The 19,617-nt window shown below is 43.3% G+C and overlaps 1 pseudogene; it reads right to left on the bottom strand.

Annotated features, from left to right (window-relative positions):
* Positions 1-18,482, bottom strand: part of LOC139415411 (laminin subunit alpha-2-like) — a 152,841-nt pseudogene extending 134,359 nt beyond the window's left edge.
* Positions 18,483-19,617: the final 1,135 nt, after the last annotated feature.

Genomic DNA, 19,617 nt, shown 5'->3' with positions numbered 1-19,617 from the left:
TTGCTTATGGAGCATTAAATGATTAAAGTTGCCCTCTTGATTACGCAGTTTAATAGTTTTTCTACCATTTATGAGAGAAATCATTCATTTAATGCATTTCCAATTGATTCACAATAAGGAGTACGAATCTGCTTATAACATGGTCATGTTCAAGCCTATTCTTACATGGCTAATTACTCACCAGGCATGCAGTTGTAAGATGTGGATGAGGAAAATATGGACTCAAACATTGTCTCTCCCTAATGACGTACTAATATGGTGGGAATGTATAGTATTTCATATCAGGAGTGCCCACAATGACAAGCTAAATGTAAATTAACAAAAATGTCCTTTCAGTCAGACCTGAAATTACCAGAAAAATGAAAGTCTCATTATAGAACGATGAGACAAGATAAATGATGACGAGTCCATTTCTTCTCTTTTCTTCCAGACAGGAAGCCCTCTTCGCCGATAATTATTGTCTAAAAGCATTTACAGAGCAATGACCTTTCTGAGAGACTTGTGTAATTACTGAACAAGGTCTGTCTGTCTGTCTGTCTGTCTGTCTGTCTGTCTGTCTGTCTGTCTGTCTGGCCCGTCAGTCTTTCTGATATCTGTGCTGCCTGCTCCCTGGACTCTAACCTACACTGCTTAGTTGGTTCATGGAGGCTTGAGATGCGTCCCAAGTGACCCCTTATTCCCTACATAGTGCTCTACATTTGACCAGAGCCCTATGGGTCCTGTTCAAAAGTAGTGCACTATAAAAATAATAGGGAGATATTTGGGACACAGTCAAACCCTATTTGGGACACAGCCCAAATATGTAGAGTTGAAGTCGGAAGTGTACATACACCTTAGCCAAATACATTTAAACTCTGTTTTTCACAATTCCTGACATTTAATCCAAGTAACAATTCCCTGTTTTAGGTCAGTTAGGATTACCACTTTATTTTAAGAATGTGAAATGTCAGAATAATAGTAGAGAGAATGATTTATTTCAGCTTCTATTTCTTTCATCACATTCCCAGTGGGTCAGAAGTTTACATACACTCAATTAGTATTTGGTAGCATTGCTTTTCATTTGTTTAACTTGGGTCAAACATTTCAGGCAGCCTTCCACAAGCTTCCCACAATAAGTTGGGTGAATTTTATCCCATTCCTCCTGGCAGAGTTGATGTAACTGAGTCAGGTTTGTAGGCCTCTTTGCTCGCACATGCTTTTTCCAGTTCTGCCCACAAATTTTCTATGGGATTGAGGTCAGGGCTTTGTGATCACTCCAATACCTTGCCTTTGTTGTCCTTAAGCTATTTTGCCACAACTTTGGAAGCATGCTTGGGGTCATTGTCCATTTGGAAGACCAGGCACATACAATGACCGGCCGCAAAACAGGACCCAAACATCCATAAAACAAACATAGAAACAAGCCCGCACAAAAGCAGGCAGGCATAACCGTCTGAAACAGCCCTAACAAAAACCAAAACCCAAACAAGAAACAGGTGTAACCAATAAGACAAAACCAACAGAAAAGGAAAAGGGGATCGGTGGCAGCTAGTAGACCGGTGACGACGACCGCCGAGCTCCGCCTGAACAGGAAGAGGAGCCACCTTTGGTGGGAGTCGTGACAGTTCTTCGGCTTGCAAGCCTCCCTCTTTTTCCTCCAAACATAACGATGGCCATTATGGCCAAACAGTTTTGTTTCATCAGACCAGAGGACATTTCTCCAAAAAGTATGATCTTTGTCCCCATGTGCAGTTGCAAACCGTAGTCTGGCTATTTTTTATGGTGGTTTTGGAGCAGTGGCTTCTTCCTTGCTGAGCGGCCTTTCAGGTTATGTCGATATAGGACTTGTTTTACTGTGGCTATAGATACTTTTGTACCTGTTTCCTCCAGCATCTTCACAAGGTCCTTTGCTGTTGCTCTGGGATTGATTTGCACTTTTCGCACTAAAGTACGTTCATTTCTAGGAGATAGAACGTGTCTCCATTCTGAGCGGTATGACAGCTGCGTTGTCCTATGGTGTTTATACTTGTGTGCTACAGATGAACGTGGTACCTTCAGACGTTTGGAAATTGCTCCCAAGGATGAACCAGACTTGTGAAGGTCTACAATTTCTTTCGATTTCCCATGATATCAAGCTAAGAGGCACTGAGTTTGAAGGTAGGCCTTGAAATAGATCCACAGGTACACCTCCAATTGACTCAAATTATGTCAATTAGCCTATCAGAAGCTTCTAAAGCCATGACATAATTTTCTGGAATTTTCCAAGCTGTTTAAAGGCATAGTCAACTTAGTGTATGTAAACTTCTGACCCACTGGAATTGTGATACAGTGAATTATAAGTGAAATAATCTGTCCAAATTGTTGGAAAAATTACTTGTGTCATGCACAAAGTCGATGTCCTAACCGACTTGCCAAAACTATAGTTTGTTCAGAAGAAATGTGTGGATTGGTTGAAAAACAAGTTTTAATGACTCCAACATAAGTGTATGTAAACTTCCGAATTCAACTGTATTGAGGATACTTGTTTCCTGAAAAAATGTATTATATTTTAGGATATATTTGCAAAGTTTATCTGCACCAGTTCATCTGACTGATTTTCTCTATCAGATAGTAATTACAACTCACAGCCTAAGTCAAAAGTGGCTGTGAGAAGAGGTTGCATGGCTCCTCTCTGTGTACACACAGCACACTGTTGTGATTTACACAGTAAGATGTGTCCTCAGTTAGTTAGTGAGATATGCTCACCAACGCAGGCTGTGCTTACAGAACCACAAGTCAGAGCTCTTCAAAAGTCCCCCCTCAGCAATCTCAGGCCACTTATATTTCATAGGCTTAGCCCATTGATTTTGGAATAGATAAATGATGATCGCAGTGATGCGCTTTGATGAGGGCAATGTGCAAATTGATTCTCTAAATCTTTGCTGAACGTGGTTGTATACAGTATTCCACACTCTTAATCCTACTGTACAGTATGAATAATGCTGATACAGTACAAAGTGGAGTTGTACTGTATGCAGTAGGTACAGTATAATAGTGATAGTTACCAAATGGTCTCTCACTGTTGTTGTTGCAGATGAGGCACTGCGTGTTCCTGACTTGCTGTCCGGGGACGTGCTCCACTAGTTTGCAGTACATCTCTGATCCTGTCTCTCCACAGGTTGTGGTGGATCTCCACAATTGGAGGCCAGGTTCAGTACAACTGGGAACAGACCTGAGGGAAGAGGATTGGGAAAAATAATCTACTTAATAATATTACACTGTACATACAGTAGCTATATCTATCTGTAACATTGACAATTCAATACTATCAGAGCCATATTGTAAATCTAGCTGTTATATAGACAATACAAGGCTATCTGACCAATTTTATGAACATTTTGTGGCTTCCTTCACTGCCGTTGTTGTAATATAAATGGAGTCCTATGGTGAATAGGCACCAGTGGGTTAGTGCTATCCAGAATCCTTGGGACATCCATACCACAAACCCTAACCTTAACCATTACCCTAACCTTAACCCTTACATAACCCTAACCTTAAGCATTTACATTTCCACGTCAAATGGGGAGTTGTATGAGTTGGACATCCCAAAGATACCGGACAGCAAGGACCCAGGCCAGTGTGACAGGTCTGATTCAGAGTTCACCGAGAGGGAAATGAGACTCAGCCGGTATGAGAATACATAGTAGAGCCCCGGTCCATCAGGTTTATACCCACAGTCTCCCCTAGCTCATGGTACTGTAGAGGGAGGGAGTGAGGGACAGCATCCTTCATACATACAGAACTGTTGATGTCAAGCATTGGCAGAAATACGACCCCAACGGTAGAGATTTCCAATCTGGCAATGGTAGGAATAGCTGCGACATCATGTCACAATCAAGGCCGGTGTTTGATGCATCTCTGCCACTCCATAAAAATAAAAAAACAGACATAAACCGCCACAACGGTTTCAGCTTTCAAATTAAAATACAGTATGGGGCCGTTAGTTCAGAGGAGTTTCAATGGGAACGTAGATGAAACATATCCAAGAGGGAGTGGATAAAAGGGAGCCGTACTTGGTTCTGAGAGAGTGAGAGCGAGAGGAGGAGCGAGAGCAAGAGAGAGAGAGAGAGCGAGAGCGAGAGCAAGAGAGAGAGAGAGAGCGAGAGCGAGAGGAAGAGAGAGAGTGAGCGAGAGCGAGAGGAGGAGCGAGAGCAAGAGAGAAAGAGAGCGAGAGCAAGAGAGAGAGAGCGAGAGCGAGAGGAAGAGCGAGAGCAAGAGAGAGAGAGCGAGAGCGAGAGGAGGAGCGAGAGCAAGAGAGAGAGTGAGAGAGCGAGAGAGAGATTCATGTTGCCCCCTGTTCTGTTATGCATCTGTATGGAAAGCGAACACTGACTGAGTCTATATCAAAGACTGGGCCCATTGCTCCAAAATGGCTCCCAGCTGTTCCTCCAGATGTCCAGGCCAAATGAACTGTGAAGAACATCTGATATCCAAGTCAAGCTGCAGAAAATAAAGTTTTACGGATGCCTATGAGGAAGTCTATGACGCGAGTAACGCTGACATTCACCATCCGATGAAGGTCTAGGTCTAATAAGACTGGCCTAACTGTTATAGGTCAGATTATAAGGTAGTATGGTACCGTACAACCTCCAAAAAATACACCGTATCCCATGACTTCTTGAACTGGAAGCAATGTCTGGTTAATGTCCGTCCGCATCTTTATACTGTGAGTTTTCTCCTCACTCATCAAGCCAATAACCCAGCCTGTTTAATAAACAGTGTCTAGCTCCATTTGCAGAACCACATTCAACACAGCAGGGACTATTTGCTGGTAATTAGAGTGGAGCAGTAGTCTAAAAGCATAGGAGTGAATATCAGTAAAGAAGCAAGGCATTTGACTAGGATTAAAGAGACATGAACTCATTGCTTTCATGAGGCTGATACTTACATGGGGACCTTAGAAGATACAACAGAGCTCTGAATATGGAAGGTTAATACAGACCCCCCCTACATTCTATTTTATTTTTCTTTGCTCTGCACTGGGGTCAAGGTTTCAAATTCACATCAGAGGCACAGAGGGAGGAACAATCAAGGAATAAGAAAGTACTATGATCAGCTATTATCATACTTTACATTATTGCTGGATAATGACCCATCTTTAGAAACCCCAAAATGAGTGTTACGAAAATGTCTATGTAAGGCTAAGTACCTCATACTGGTATTGCACTGGCCTTTTTAACTGACACAAGGTGTATTTGAGGCATAAATATTCAGACAGTTGTGTCCCAAATACAGGTGTTGGATCTCAATTTGATCACTCTTTTGTTGCTGAGAATTTTCTTGCAAACGTGTAGTATATTTGAGTTTTAAAAAGGCTTATAAAGATTGCAATTTACATTTAGAAATTTCAGACTGGGTTTGCCTTAACAAAAAAAAAAAAATTATAATCCACATAATAATTCACATTTCCTGTTGCTGCAGGAATATTTTCCTGCTGTAGCAAACTAGCTCAAATTAAGATCCTACATCTGTACTGCTTCTCTATTTATTTCTGATATTGCTAAGCTACAGGGATATCTGCTGCTGCTATTGTATACACATATTTTATTGAATAAGGAGGGGGTGGGTTTTGACTGTGGGCCTGTGTTTGGTATGTGAAGTATGGATGACAAGGCTGGGTTCATTCTTTCTCTCCGTGCTTTCTCCCGCCTCCAATCAATACTACTGTGGATGCTGCTCCCATTCATATTATGCTTCTGCTGATTGTTCATTCAAGTTGATAAAACTAATTCATGCCAACTCCTCAGCCAGGGTTGTCTGCAGTCATGCTCCAGATTCTTAGAAAGAGATGGATCTTTCTATCCTATCAGCTAACAGTTATCCCAGTGTGGTTCCTTTCCCTGCATTCAAAATGAATGTCTGTCTGGCCTACATGTTCAAAACGCTGACAGCCCCAATGTCAAAAATAAACAAGCATACAGCACTATTGGTGTATTTGAAAGATTCCAGTTTGTTCTGAAACATCTGCTTCACATTTAGAATACTCAGTTGATATATGCAACATTACTTGCTTATAATGCCTCATAAACATAGTTAATGTCATCCAGTCATTTCATCCAGTATACAAGGAAAATACACAGTATATAACAACATATAAGCTTAGGCCTGTAGGCTACTTCGGGACTCCAGCTCTCCAAGATAGTGAGTAGTTGAAACTCATGGAACAGTGATGAAGGCCCTGCTCTGACATATGCCAGCAGACAGTTTAGTTGTCCTTGAGATCTGTGTTCACATTAGAGACTTTAATCCTGATGCTTAATGTGTCTGGCAAAAAAAATAGACAGAGTGCATCTTAAAGAGGTCACACTGAATGGCCCATTGAATGATACAGCAACATTTATTTTTCATCTTGCCTGTATTCATCATCATGGCAGGGTGCACCTTTAGACTCTACATTATATCTGCTCAATGCCAAAGCCCAGCGTTGTGGCATTCAATCACTCCTCTAGGTGGGTCACCTGTCCAGCCCTGCAACAGCTAGTCTCAAATGTGTGTGTGTGTGTGTGTGTGTGTGTGTGTGTGTGTGTGTGTGTACTCTCCAACATGCATCAGTCTCACATTGCACGCATACTGCAGGAGATCGATACAGGCCTGACACCAGGACAGCATCACCACGACAGCCCCAAAGATGGATACATATTCTCAAATAGGAATCCAACTAAAACAGCCATCCATAACATGAAATACAAATTTGGGCATGAATGGTGATGGCTTCCAAAGCCCACTGTGACATATGGATTAATACAACTCAAAGTGCCTACCGGTAAGTAACCTTGTTGTTTTGTTGAAACTGTTGTTAAAAAAACATTCCATTAGCTATTGTTTATCCCTTTCTTCTTTTTTAAGGGCTGGAAGTGTATTCACGTCCCACATGCAGTGATGAGGGATTGAGCGCCACCAGACAATTATGGAACAGTTAAGACCTCTGTAATGCAATCTTAAGAGGCAGGAGAGGGGGTTAGAGCCCCCACCACTGAATAGCAGGCTTTAATGAAACAACATGCCGTTTCCCTAGTAACTACATCTGTGGACATGCACAAAGAAATGAATGACTTCCTTAATAGAGGATAATGATACTTGTAATTTGCAATTTTTTTCATTTTAGCAATCAGTAATTCATTAGCGTCTTAAAAAGCTGGGTTCAGACAGAGACGTCAAGAGTGGGAGAGAAAATATGAGGCGGACAGTCAGACAGACAGGAAGCCTGACAGAGCGTGATCTTATACTGTAGAAGCCACTTCCACATGTCCTGAAGTGTTCTAGGATTACACTGAAAGCACAGATCCTATCTGTTCCTAGACTATCAACGAGCAGAAAACACATTGTATTCTTCTTCACCATCATCTAAATGATTGTTATTTCAGCATAGAGTAGCTGTAATAGCCTAAACAAATTCAGTTCACAAGACATTCTATGATCTGAATTGCTGGTTGATTCTAAAAATGAATCAAATTCATTATTTTTTTTTAAAGACAACATTAATCCAACATGGTATCAATGAAGGTGAGCTGCCTGAACCGTGAGTGACATCTGAGGGCCTTTCAAATGCCTGCTGCACTTCAAGAAGAATATCCACTCATGGTGCATTCAATCAGTGTTTGATTCACTGCCTTGAACAATGCACTGTCACCGGATCTAAGATTCATCATAGTCAAAGTTGCATCAAAACACAACATAAACATCAATCACAGGCCAGTCAAATAAACCCACTCTTCTTCTAGGAATACAAATAGGAAAGGACAGAGCACTCAGAGATGTCTTTATAGAACAGCTATTTAACTGTTTTAGAATCATTTCTCTCTCTCTAAATGGAGTCATTGTAATCACGAGCAAAGCAGAATGTTGTGTTTGCAGATGTAGGATTTGAATTTGATCACCCTGTTGCAGGAGAACTTTGCTGAAAGTTTGTTATTCTTAAGTTTGTTATTTGCACTTTGAAATTTCAGACTTGATTTTTCCTTACAACCTCCACAAAAATGTAAATTAATTATAATCCACATTTCCTGTTGCTGCAAACTGGCTCAATTTAAGGTACTGCATCTATAACCACTCATTAGCTACATTCCTTTACAGGTGTTGTGTAGGTGGGACTGGTTAGAGCATTTTTTCACAAAATGTCCTCATCTTCCAATAAAAAGTTTAATTTTCCTATCTTTATGCAGGCAAAAATGTGCTGTCTAGCAACATTTTCAAGTTCACATCAGACCATAAATGGATCATTACTAATTATTTCAAATAAAATACATGTTGTAAGGAAGTGTGAGTGTTTATGTCCATAATACATATAAACCCAGATCAAATGTTTTGCTGATGAGGTTCACAAGCTAACCTCAGACTTATAAACACGAAAGCAACTGGTTTAGACCTTAATCTAGGAGAAAGCATCCAGTCCAAGCAGGTCAAGACTGTTTATGAGACTGCAAAAGACCCTCAGGGCAGACAAATGGACAACACACACACACATCCATAGCACTTGTGTACTTGCTCACACATGCAAACACACACAAACATCTCAGTATGATCCCAATGTACAGTATTGGAGAGGGTACAACTGGGAAGCTCCATATGAGTTGTTTCAGTGGGTTCTCGTGGTCATTACTTTTAATCCGCTCTTTCACTAACTGAAACATAATTCTCTTCAATTACACACTGGCATTTTATTTCATTTGATATCAAATAAAGAGGAGCAGTCAACCTGTAACACTGCCGTTATTTGTCAATATGAAAAGTAATTTCACTTGACATTGACGGAATCACAGAGTCATTTCCATTAAATTGGCACTGCTCAAATGCCACGAGAAAAAAAACATTCAGGTTATTCAGCAAAATCTAGAGGTGTGCTCAGAGCTGAAAAATAAAGATTTCCTTTAAATCAAACCATACCAAAAAGATCACAAAGGATTTGTCGGAACCAAGTGCATACCACACAGCTAAATATACGTATATATTTGAAATTCATGCCATTTCAAAGATTTTAATATGGATCTTATGACAGAGCTAGAGCATACGCTCAGCTCTCAAATGCTCAAATGTTCCCCCTCCTACGGACCTGAAACAAAATAGCAAGATCCCGGTGGAAGATTAAGACTTGTCTTATAATACAGTCTTATTTTATACAAAGTGACAGGCATTTTTTTTTACAAATAAAATCCTCTTGAATTAGATAAAAACAGATATTTCAAGGAAATCAACTAAATTATTTGATATGATCTCATAACGGTGCCGATGTGACGTTCCACCTACTATGATTCTATTGCAACTGCCATAAGGCGCTACATCACTGACAGAGAGATCTCTCTCCAGACTCCCATGCTACATCAAATCCCTCTTATGTATCATACAAACACATACAAACACTATCTGTGACAATAGTTATTCTCTTAGACATCGTGTCTGAAACTGATCCTGTCTGAGAAGTCATAAGCAAGGGCCCGGTGACAATCCAAACAACGCAAACATTTTCCCAGTCCCCCCTACTCCCGATCGCCCCTCAAGACTCGGACCCACTGGAATGTCCTCTGACAGATGTGTATTTTCCCAACAGCCCTGAGACAACACTACCCACAGTCCTTGTCAGTAACACCACAATCCTAAAATCCTCTGAATGCCTTATCTCCCTCACCCACGAGTATTGGACAATACTAAAACAGGTAGGTCACCCACGTCCATCCCTCCATCCCTCCTCTTGGTACCTTGCCCTAGCTGCTCTTCTCCTCTCCATCCCTGTCCCCTCCAAAGTAAGTGGTCACTATGAATTAGCGTGGTGCAGCCCAGTCACCGGTAAATCTCCCGTGAAGCAGCCTGATGTGTCTGGCTGTGGGGTGATTTAGCATGGTAACCATCCCAGTTTCATTTGGACTGAAGCACTTGCTCATGACCAGCCCAGCCAAGGCCAAATCAAACACATGCCAATGCTCCTTACATGTTTATAAAAGGGGATAATTCTCCCTTTGCTGATTTACAATGTAACAAACACATAGATATGATCCAAACATCTTCATTCATTCCAATGGATGTTCGTTTTTTTGTTTTTTTTATTCATTTTAAATGAGATGGATCATACTTACATACAAATGCTAATGGCATATGTTATAATACATGAAAAATAACAAATACGTTTTCATTCCCAACCAAATTTCTACACTACAGTAGCCCTACCTGCCAAATGAGAAAGATTGTGTAGAAATTCCTAGGCCACTCAACCTGCAGTCTCTGCTGCTCTGTTCTGGAGAGCTCGTTTCCCACTGCAGTTTGGTGCATTTTCCTGATGGAAATTAACAATATGCTGTAAACTGCAATAAAGTGCTGGTTTAACTGCAAGTGGAGATGCTGCGAGTCACAATTCACATATTTCATTTGACAGTTTTTGCAAATTTGGATTGGTTTCTGCCCATAAAATGTTTTAGTTCATAAAAGCGACCAGACAGCCTTTATGGCAAGTTCTTCTCATTAAACAAGAAAATTAAGGAAAATATTAGAATAGAACATCTCATCTCTCTAAATACCATTTAGTTTAAAGCGTTGAACACTGAAGTTAAATGTCTGACTCCTAGCTACTTGACTGTATTGCTTCCAGAGCAGTGTGCATGGAGCTGCAGCAGCTCGATGGCCCAGCCTTGTGCTCCGATGCTTTAAGGTGGAGGGTTCGGGCTCCAGGATGGAACACCTGCCAAAGTACACTTAAGTGAGGATGATCCCCACCCCACCTCCAGCTCTTGCCCAGTGAAAGTCCAGATGTCTAAACGGGAAACAGAATGTGTAGGAATGTGCCTTAGCTCCTCGCCCCTGGTTAGGCCATAGATAATAATGCCAAATTCCCAGACACATACATTATATGTATATACAGTGGGGCAAAAAAGTATTTAGTCAGCCAAGTTCTCCCACTTAAAAAGATGATAGGTCTGTAATTTTCATCATAGGTACACTTCAACTATGACAGACAAAATGAGAAAAAAAATCCAGAAAATCACATTGTAGGATTTTTAATGAATTTATTTGCAAATAATGGTGGAAAATAAGTATTTGGTCTCACAGACCTGTAACTTCTTCTTTAAGAGGCTCCTCTATCCTCCACTCGTTACCTGTATTAATGGCACCTGTTTGAACTTGTTATCAGTTTAAAAGACACCTGTCCACAACCTCAAACAGTCACACTCCAAACTCCACTATGGCCAAGACCAAAGAGCTGTCAAAGGACACCAGAAACAAAATTGTAGACCTGCACCAGGCTGGGAAGACTGAATCTGCAATAGGTAAGCAGCTTGGTTTGAAGAAATCAACTGTGGGAGCAATTATTAGGAAATGGAAGACATACAAGACCACTGATAATCTCCCTCGATCTGGGGCTCCACGCAAGATCTCACCCCGTGGGGTCAAAATGATCCAAAGAACACCATACCTACTGTGAAGCATGGGGGTGGAAACATCATGCTTTGGGGCTGTTTTTCTGCAAAGGGACCAGGACGACTGAAACTCTGTCCTCTTCCACCCTAACTTTGTGAGAGTGTGAGAGTGTGAGATGTATATATATATATTCAGAAAATTGAACACTTGACTCCTGAACAAAACAACATGCTTAAAGGCATCTGCCTGAACCTGTTGACAGTACACGAAAACCGCTAGCAAACTTATCAAAACGACTCAGCTCTTTCCTGATTTCATCATCCGTAATAATCAGGAGGCAAGTGTTCAAGTTTCTGAATATATATATATATACATCTCACACTCTCACACTCTCACAAAGTTAGGGTGGATGAGGACAGAGTTTTAGTTTCCTGGGGATTGGAAGGTGTGGTGTGCGCAATGGCTTCTCAGACTAGCGTGGAGGAGACGTTGTCATTACGGCATGGATTCAGGTGTGTCCCTGAGAATGGAGTTAAGGTGGAGGAGGTTCTACTGGGTAGACTCATTGCTAGTGGGATATTTGTAAGGAGTGTGCTGGTGCCAATTGCTCTTCTTTCCATTTGACCAGGATGGTAGTCGCAAATTTGCCTCTATTACGGATGATCAAATCAGGAAAGAGCTGAGTCGTTTTGATAAGTTTGCTAGCGGTTTTCGTGTACTGTCGGCAGGTTCAGGCAGATGCCTTTAAGCATGTTGTTTCATTCAGGAGGCAAGTGTTCAAGTTTCTGAATAACAATGAGCAACAGCTAAATTTGCATTTTAAAGTGATACATGGGTAGGGGCTCTAAGCAGGTTTTACCAGCACATATAGTCTACTATGTTTTGAGTGTGGGACTTTGGGGCATAAGAGCTTTGCGTGCAGACATAAAGGCCATAGACAAGGTGAGGGTACAAGCGCCAGTGGGGGAAATTGAGGTCAACGTGCAGGGGGCAATGAGATGCAGGCAACAGAGCCTTGGCCTAGTCATGCCAGGGAGGGTGGTGTAGATGAGGCTGGGCCTAGTCAGGCTAGAGATGGTGGGGTTGCTAAGGCTGGGCCTAGTCAGGCTAGAGATGGTGGTGTAGATGAGACTGGGCCTAGTCAGGCTACAGATGGGGGTGTAGATGAGGCTGGGCCAAGTCAGCTTAAGGATAGTGGTGTAGATTAGACTGGGCCTAGTCAGGTTATGGAGGGTGGTGTAGATGAGGCTGGGTCTAGTCAGGTTATGGAGGGTGGTGTAGATGAGGCTGGGTCTAGTCAGGTTATGCTAGTTGATGAGGAGAGTATAGTGGGGAAGTGTAAGAGACTAGTCAAGCGGATTGCTAAGGCTGGGCCTAGTCAGGCTGAGATGGTAGTGTAGATGAGGCTAGGTACAGATGGGGGTGTAGTCTAGGTTAGTCAGGGGGTGGTGGTGTAGATGAGGCTGGGCCTAGTCAGGCTAGAGATGGTAGTGTAGATGAGGCTGGGCCTAATCAGGCTACAGATGGGGGTGTAGATGAGGCTGGGGCTAGTCAGGCTACAGATGGGGGTGTAGATGAGGCTGGGCCTAGTCAGGTTATGGAGGGTGGTGTAGATGAGGCTGGGTCTAGTCAGGTTATGGAGGGTGGTGTAGATGAGGCTGGGTCTAGTCAGGTTATGCTAGTTGATGAGGAGAGTATAGTGGGGAAGTGTAAGAGACTAGTGGGGAGAATGAGGGTGTCAAGCGGAAAAGGAAAAAGGGGAAGAAGAAAGAAGTTGGGAGGGGAGAGGCTGGTGTGGTCAAAGGCACCAAGGAACCTTTGCCTGGTGCTGGGGGGGAGGTCCTGACCAGAGAGGAAGGGCAGGTGGTCAGGATGGGAGATGGAGATGAGGAGGGGGAAAGTGAGGCTGAGGAAGATGATGAGGACGAGGCCTTTTTTCAGACTCCTCCTCAATGTGTCCGGAGCTGACAGCCAGTCAAGCTGAGGGGTCAAAGTACAGTGCCTTGCGAAAGTATTCGGCCCCCTTGAACTTTGCGACCTTTTGCCACATTTCAGGCTTCAAGCATAAAGATATAAAACTGTCTTTTTTTGTGAAGAATCAACAACAAGTGGGACACAATCATGAAGTGGAACGACATTTATTGGATATTTCAAACTTTTTTAACAAATCAAAAACTGAAAAATTGGGCGTGCAAAATTATTCAGCCCCCTTAAGTTAATACTTTGTAGCGCCACCTTTTGCTGCGATTACAGCTGTAAGTCGTTTGGGGTATGTCTCTATCAGTTTTGCACATCGAGAGACTGACATTTTTTCCCATTCCTCCTTGCAAAACAGCTCGAGCTCAGTGAGGTTGGATGGAGAGCATTTGTGAACAGCAGTTTTCAGTTCTTTCCACAGATTCTCGATTGGATTCAGGTCTGGACTTTGACTTGGCCATTCTAACACCTGGATATGTTTATTTTTGAACCATTCCATTGTAGATTTTGCTTTATGTGTTGGATCATTGTCTTGTTGGAAGACAAATCTGCGCCCCAGTCTCAGGTCTTTTGCAGACTCCATCAGGTTTTCTTCCAGAATGGTCCTGTATTTGGCTCCATCCATCTTCCCATCAATTTTAACCATCTTCCCTGTCCCTGCTGAAGAAAAGCAGGCCCAAACCATGATGCTGCCACCACCATGTTTGACAGTGGGGATGGTGTGTTCAGCTGTGTTGCTTTTACGCCAAACATAACGTTTTGCATTGTTGCCAAAAAGTTCAATTTTGGTTTCATCTGACCAGAGCACCTTCTTCCACATGTTTGGTGTGTCTCACAGGTGGCTTGTGGCAAACTTTAAACAACACTTTTTATGGATATCTTTAAGAAATGGCTTTCTTCTTGCCACTCTTCCATGAAGGCCAGATTTGTGCAATATACGACTGATTGTTGTCCTATGGACAGAGTCTCCCACCTCAGCTGTAGATCTCTGCAGTTCATCCAGAGTGATCATGGGCCTCTTGGCTGCATCTCTGATCAGTCTTCTCCTTGTATGAGCTGAAAGTTTAGAGGGACGGCCAGGTCTTGGTAGATTTGCAGTGGTCTGATACTCCTTCCATTTCAATATTATCGCTTGCACAGTGCTCCTTGGGATGTTTAAAGCTTGGGAAATCTTTTTGTATCCAAATCCGGCTTTAAACTTCTTCACAACAGTATCTCGGACCTGCCTGGTGTGTTCCTTGTTCTTCATGATGCTCTCTGCGATTTTAACGGACCTCTGAGACTATCACAGTGCAGGTGCATTTATACGGAGACTTGATTACACACAGGTGGATTGTATTTATCATCATTAGTCATTTAGGTCAACATTGGATCATTCAGAGATCCTCACTGAACTTCTGGAGAGAGTTTGCTGCACTGAAAGTAAAGGGGCTGAATCATTTTGCACGCCCAATTTTTCAGTTTTTGTTTTGTTAAAAAAGTTTGAAATATCCAATAAATGTCGTTCCACTTCATGATTGTGTCCCACTTGTTGTTGATTCTTCACAAAAAAATACAGTTTTATATCTTTATGTTTGAAGCCTGAAATGTGGCAAAAGGTCGCAAAGTTCAAGGGGGCCGAATACTTTCGCAAGACACTGTATACGTTGAGGGAACTGACAAGTTCCTGAATGAGACCAAAGGGGAAAAAAAGTTAATCTTGAGGCTTTTTATTCTCATCTGAGAAAGTTTGTAAGATCAGTGCAACATGCAATGAAAAATGAGGGGCATGGAAGACCTCTCACCCAGGAAACGGTTTAGGTTGAGGAAGTGGGTCACAACAGTGCGTAAAGGTCTACCTTCAGACACAGTTTAGATGAATAGTTTCTTTCTGGCACTGGGGTTTTTTGAGCTTTGCTATTGGTCTCTTTATTTGTTAGCTTTTCTCCCACTTGTTAGAGACTCTTTGGGTAGGCTTGCTTAATATAAATGGAGCCAGAGATGCAGGAAAGAGGAGTGTGTTGGGTGAATATGTAAAACAAAAAAGGTAAAGGTGTTGTTTCTGCAGGAGACGCATGGTGATGTGGTGAATGAAGTTGATTGGAGGTTCTGGTGAAAAGGGGCAAGTGTGTTGAGCCGTGGGACAAATTTTAGTGCAGGGGTGGCAGTCGTTTTTGTACCAGGTTTGTCTGTAAAAATGTGCTCCTCAAAGGAGATGTGTAGGGGTAGGCTGCTTGTTGTGAAAGCAGAAATTAACAACATGGGATTTTTCTTTAGAAATGTGTATGCGCCTAACACACTTAGAGAGAGGGGTGTTCTATTTGGGTGTCTTAGACAGGAACTCTCACAGGTAGCGCCTGAGGAGATGCTGGTGGTCGGCGTGGACTGGATCTGTACAATGGATTTTACAAAAGACAGAAATGGGGAGGAGCCTCATTCAGGGTAAGTGGTGTTATGTGTTATGGGACATCATTGATCAGTTCGACCTAGTGGATGTTTGGAGAACTAAACATCCTGAAACAAGACAGTATACACGGGTGATGGTTCTTTGGGGCTAGGGTGAGCGCAACCCGACATGATCGTTTTTATATGTCCAGGAATCAGAGCAATAGACTGTTGGGCGCTACCATCCTCCCGGTGGGTTTTTCGGATCACCACATAACCATGGCTCGGCTGTCTATTTCACCAGGGCCTCGGCATGCATCCTATTGGAAGTTTAATGTAAAGCTCTTACAAGATGCCCATTTTTGCTCATGTTTCCAGATTTTTTTGGAAAGGTGGAGGCAGCAAAGAGAGGAGTATGAGTCTGAGTCAATGGTGGGATGTGGGGAAAGTCCAAATTCGGCTTTACTGTCGACAGTATACAGCTCTATCATCCTCAGAGGCTAGGATATTATTGGGGGAACTCAAGCGTAGTATTAGTGAGATGTAGGTGTCGGGTTAGGTTCCTTGTTCCTTGTCAGTCATTGGCTTGTTGGTGAAATCAGCAGTCAGACAATATCTTCTTTAAGTTAACAATGGAAACACAGCATGTACAGTTGAAGTCGGAAGTTTACATACACCTTAACAATTGTTGGAAAAATGACTTGTGTCATGCACAAAGTAGATGTCCTAACCAACTTGCCAAAATTATAGTTTGTTAACAAGAAATTTGTGGAGTGGTTGAAAAACGAGTTTTAATGACTCCAACGTAAGTGTATGTAAACTTCCGACTTCAACTGTGTCTCAGTGTAAGCTCTGCGACCAAGCAAAGGGTGCAGCTGATTGCAGCTGTGATCACTCCCTGGTGGTGATCACCTACGTCAATGTATATGTCCAATGAGTTGAGGTTACATTAATGCAGATACCTAGAACAGTAGCTTCTCTAAATTCTAAGTATCATCAGCATTTTCCACTGTCGCACAAGATCAAAGTGGCCAACCTAGACAGTGTTTACTACTCAGCTCTTTACCTAGTTCCGGTCTGTCTCTCGCCCAGCCTGCAGGCATGTTCTTGCAACAGCTAGGGTGTAACCGTGGCAGAGTTCAGACATATAGCAACAGTATGATAGTGAGGCATGCTATTATAAGGCATGTAGCAAGCATATAAGTCTTAATCAATAATGGGACCCTTCCCCTACAGGAGGTAGAGATGGTGGGGCTCCAGGCTAATTTAGCTGAATTACGTAGGGACCTGGGCAGTTTTTTCCAGGTTAAAGCAAAGGGAGCACTTGCAAGCGCAAGGTTCTCCATGTTCAAGGAGACTGACGCTCTCAGCTCCTTCTTCTTTGGTTTGGAAAGACAGAGCGGTGAAGCCAAGGGTATGCATTGTCTACGGCTGTCTGATGGGCGGGTGACCTCTGTGGTGGGGGAGATGCGGGAGCGGACTGTGGAGTTTTATACTAAGTTGTACAGGGCAGAACTGTGTGATGCTATGTGTGCTCAGGTCTTGTTTGCAGGACTCCCTAAGCTATCTCTGGCACAGAGGGGTGAAATGGACATTCCTCTGTTGTCCCATGAACTGGCAGAGGCCGTAACCCAGATGTCCCCTGGCCGTGCACCGGGGGTTGATAGACTCCCAGTGGAGTTTTACAAAATAATTCAGGGGAATAATTGGACTTGACTTCTTTTGCGTGTTGCGTGAATGAGTCGGTGTAGGAGAGTTGCCGATGAGCTGGGGCGGCTCTGACTCTCCTGCCCAAAAAAAGGGACTTGTGTGAACTTAAGAACTGGAGGCCTGTGTAATTGCTCTGTGCGGACTATAAGATATTTGCTAAGGTCCTCTCTAACCACTTGAAGTCCCATCTGGACTCTATAGTACACAAGGAGCAAACATATTGTGTACTGGGACACTCAATCACAGACAACTTGTTCTTAATCAGGGACATGTTTTTGGCCAGTGTGAAGAGGTTGTATGCTGGGGCGTCATCTATGGTCAAGGTGGGAGGGGCGCTCAGTAGACCAGTCTGGGTGAGACAGGGGCATTAGACAAGGATGCAGTTATATACACTAGCCATTGAGCCTTTTTTGGGCCTACTACGCAAGAGACTGCAAGGAGAGTGCTGGACAGGCATGGGTGTGTTGACAGGTATAGCAGTGTCAGCATATGCAGATTACGTTTCTGTGATGGTCAGGGATGGTCAGGATATGCAGGCACTAGAGACTAGTCTGAAGGTGTATGAGGGAGCTTCCTCAGCTAAGGTAAACTTGGGCAAGAGCAAAGCCCTGTTATGTGGGCCCCTCCTTTGCTTCCAGGGGGATTGCTACTGGGTTGTGAAGGTCTTAAAATGTCGGGGGTGTACCTGGGCTGGGCTCGCAGACCTGCAAAGCAAATGGTGGACTTTTTCAGGTCGGGCCATCACTGTTGTACATGACCGTCACCAAAGGAGGACAGGGCCTGGTGGAACTGGAGAGCAGGGTGGCAGCTTTCCGACTAAAGGCATTACAGAGACTGCTGTACCATACTGATGTCGGCTGGAGGGAACCAGCATGCGCGCTGCTGAGGAGAGCTGGCGGATTAGGGTTAGACCGGCAGCTGTTCCTCATGATGCTGGAGAGGCTGAGTACAGCAGGTCTCTCAGACTTTTACTCTGCAGTGCTGAGGGCCTGGCAGCTGCTAAGGCCCTCATGAGAAGGGGGTGTGGAGCCTGGGCTTTGGGTGGAGCCTATCTTCCACAACCAAGCCATCCCTTTGAGATCAGTTCAGTCGGCCACCCTGCAGAGGAAACTGATGGCAGCGGGTTTACTAAGGCTGGGTGACCTGCGACTGCTGGGAGAGGAGGGGTGGAAAACCCCAGAAGTCCTGCCACAACAAACAGGAATAATGTCTCTTAGGCTGCTGGAAAGATTCCTGGAGGAGGTCCAGGAGGCACTGTCTGAGCCAGTAAGGGGGTGGTTGAGCGGGCAAATGGGGAGGTGCCACCAATGTTTCCGCCACTGCAGATGACGGCAGAGACTGGGGACTGGCAAGGGGGTCTGGATGACTTGTTAGATTTTAAAACTCCGAGCCTGGGGGAGTTTGAAGGGGTGGGAGGTAAAGTCATCTACAACCTCTGCATTAAGGTAAGGAACATTAGGAGCCTAACAGGAGTGAAGGCACATCAGTGGCAGGTGGTATGTGGGGTGGAGAGTATGGTGGGTTTTAGATGGAGGGGGCTCTACAAAGCCCCAGTACCAAGGAGGTCAGGGGACCTCCAGTGGAAGGTTCTACATGGAGCGCTGGCCACTAACAGCTGGTTGGCATGGGTCGACCCAGGAGTTGGGCAGGGGTGCCCTTTCTGTGTTATGAGAGAAACTGTGATTCATGTGTTTTCTGTGTGCACCAGGTTAATGCCATTAATGTTTATGTCGGAATGTTTTTACTTTTGGGATGTTTATGATGGGGTACCGGTATTCAAATAAGGGAAAGGCCAAATCTTTTGTTGAATTTTCTGTTTGCTCAGGCAAAGTTGGCTATTTGGCTAACAAGGAGAAACAGGGTCAAAGGTGGGGGGATAACAGAACCTTTACTATTGTTTAATGCGATGGTCTCTGCTCGCCTTGAATTTGAGCCTTGAATTTGACTATAAAATTATAAAAAGTGTGGAGACGTTTCAGGAGATATGGTGTGTCGGGTTTGCTGTCTGTATAGCTGGGGAAGATGTTTTGGATATACGGTTGTAGAAGTAGTGAGGTTTTGGTTGTTTTGTATCATGGGGTAGAGGGCAAGGTGAGTATGGTACATGTATGCTGTACATGATATATTTTGGTGTTTTATTTTAAGGGGGGGTTTAATGAAATGAGAATGTTTCATTAAAGAAAGACATAAAGTCAAATCTCTCTC

This window comes from Oncorhynchus clarkii, chromosome 8, assembly GCF_045791955.1.
Source record: "Oncorhynchus clarkii lewisi isolate Uvic-CL-2024 chromosome 8, UVic_Ocla_1.0, whole genome shotgun sequence".
Classification (NCBI taxonomy): Eukaryota; Metazoa; Chordata; class Actinopteri; order Salmoniformes; family Salmonidae; genus Oncorhynchus; species Oncorhynchus clarkii.
This window is presented reverse-complemented; position numbering and strand designations above follow the sequence as displayed.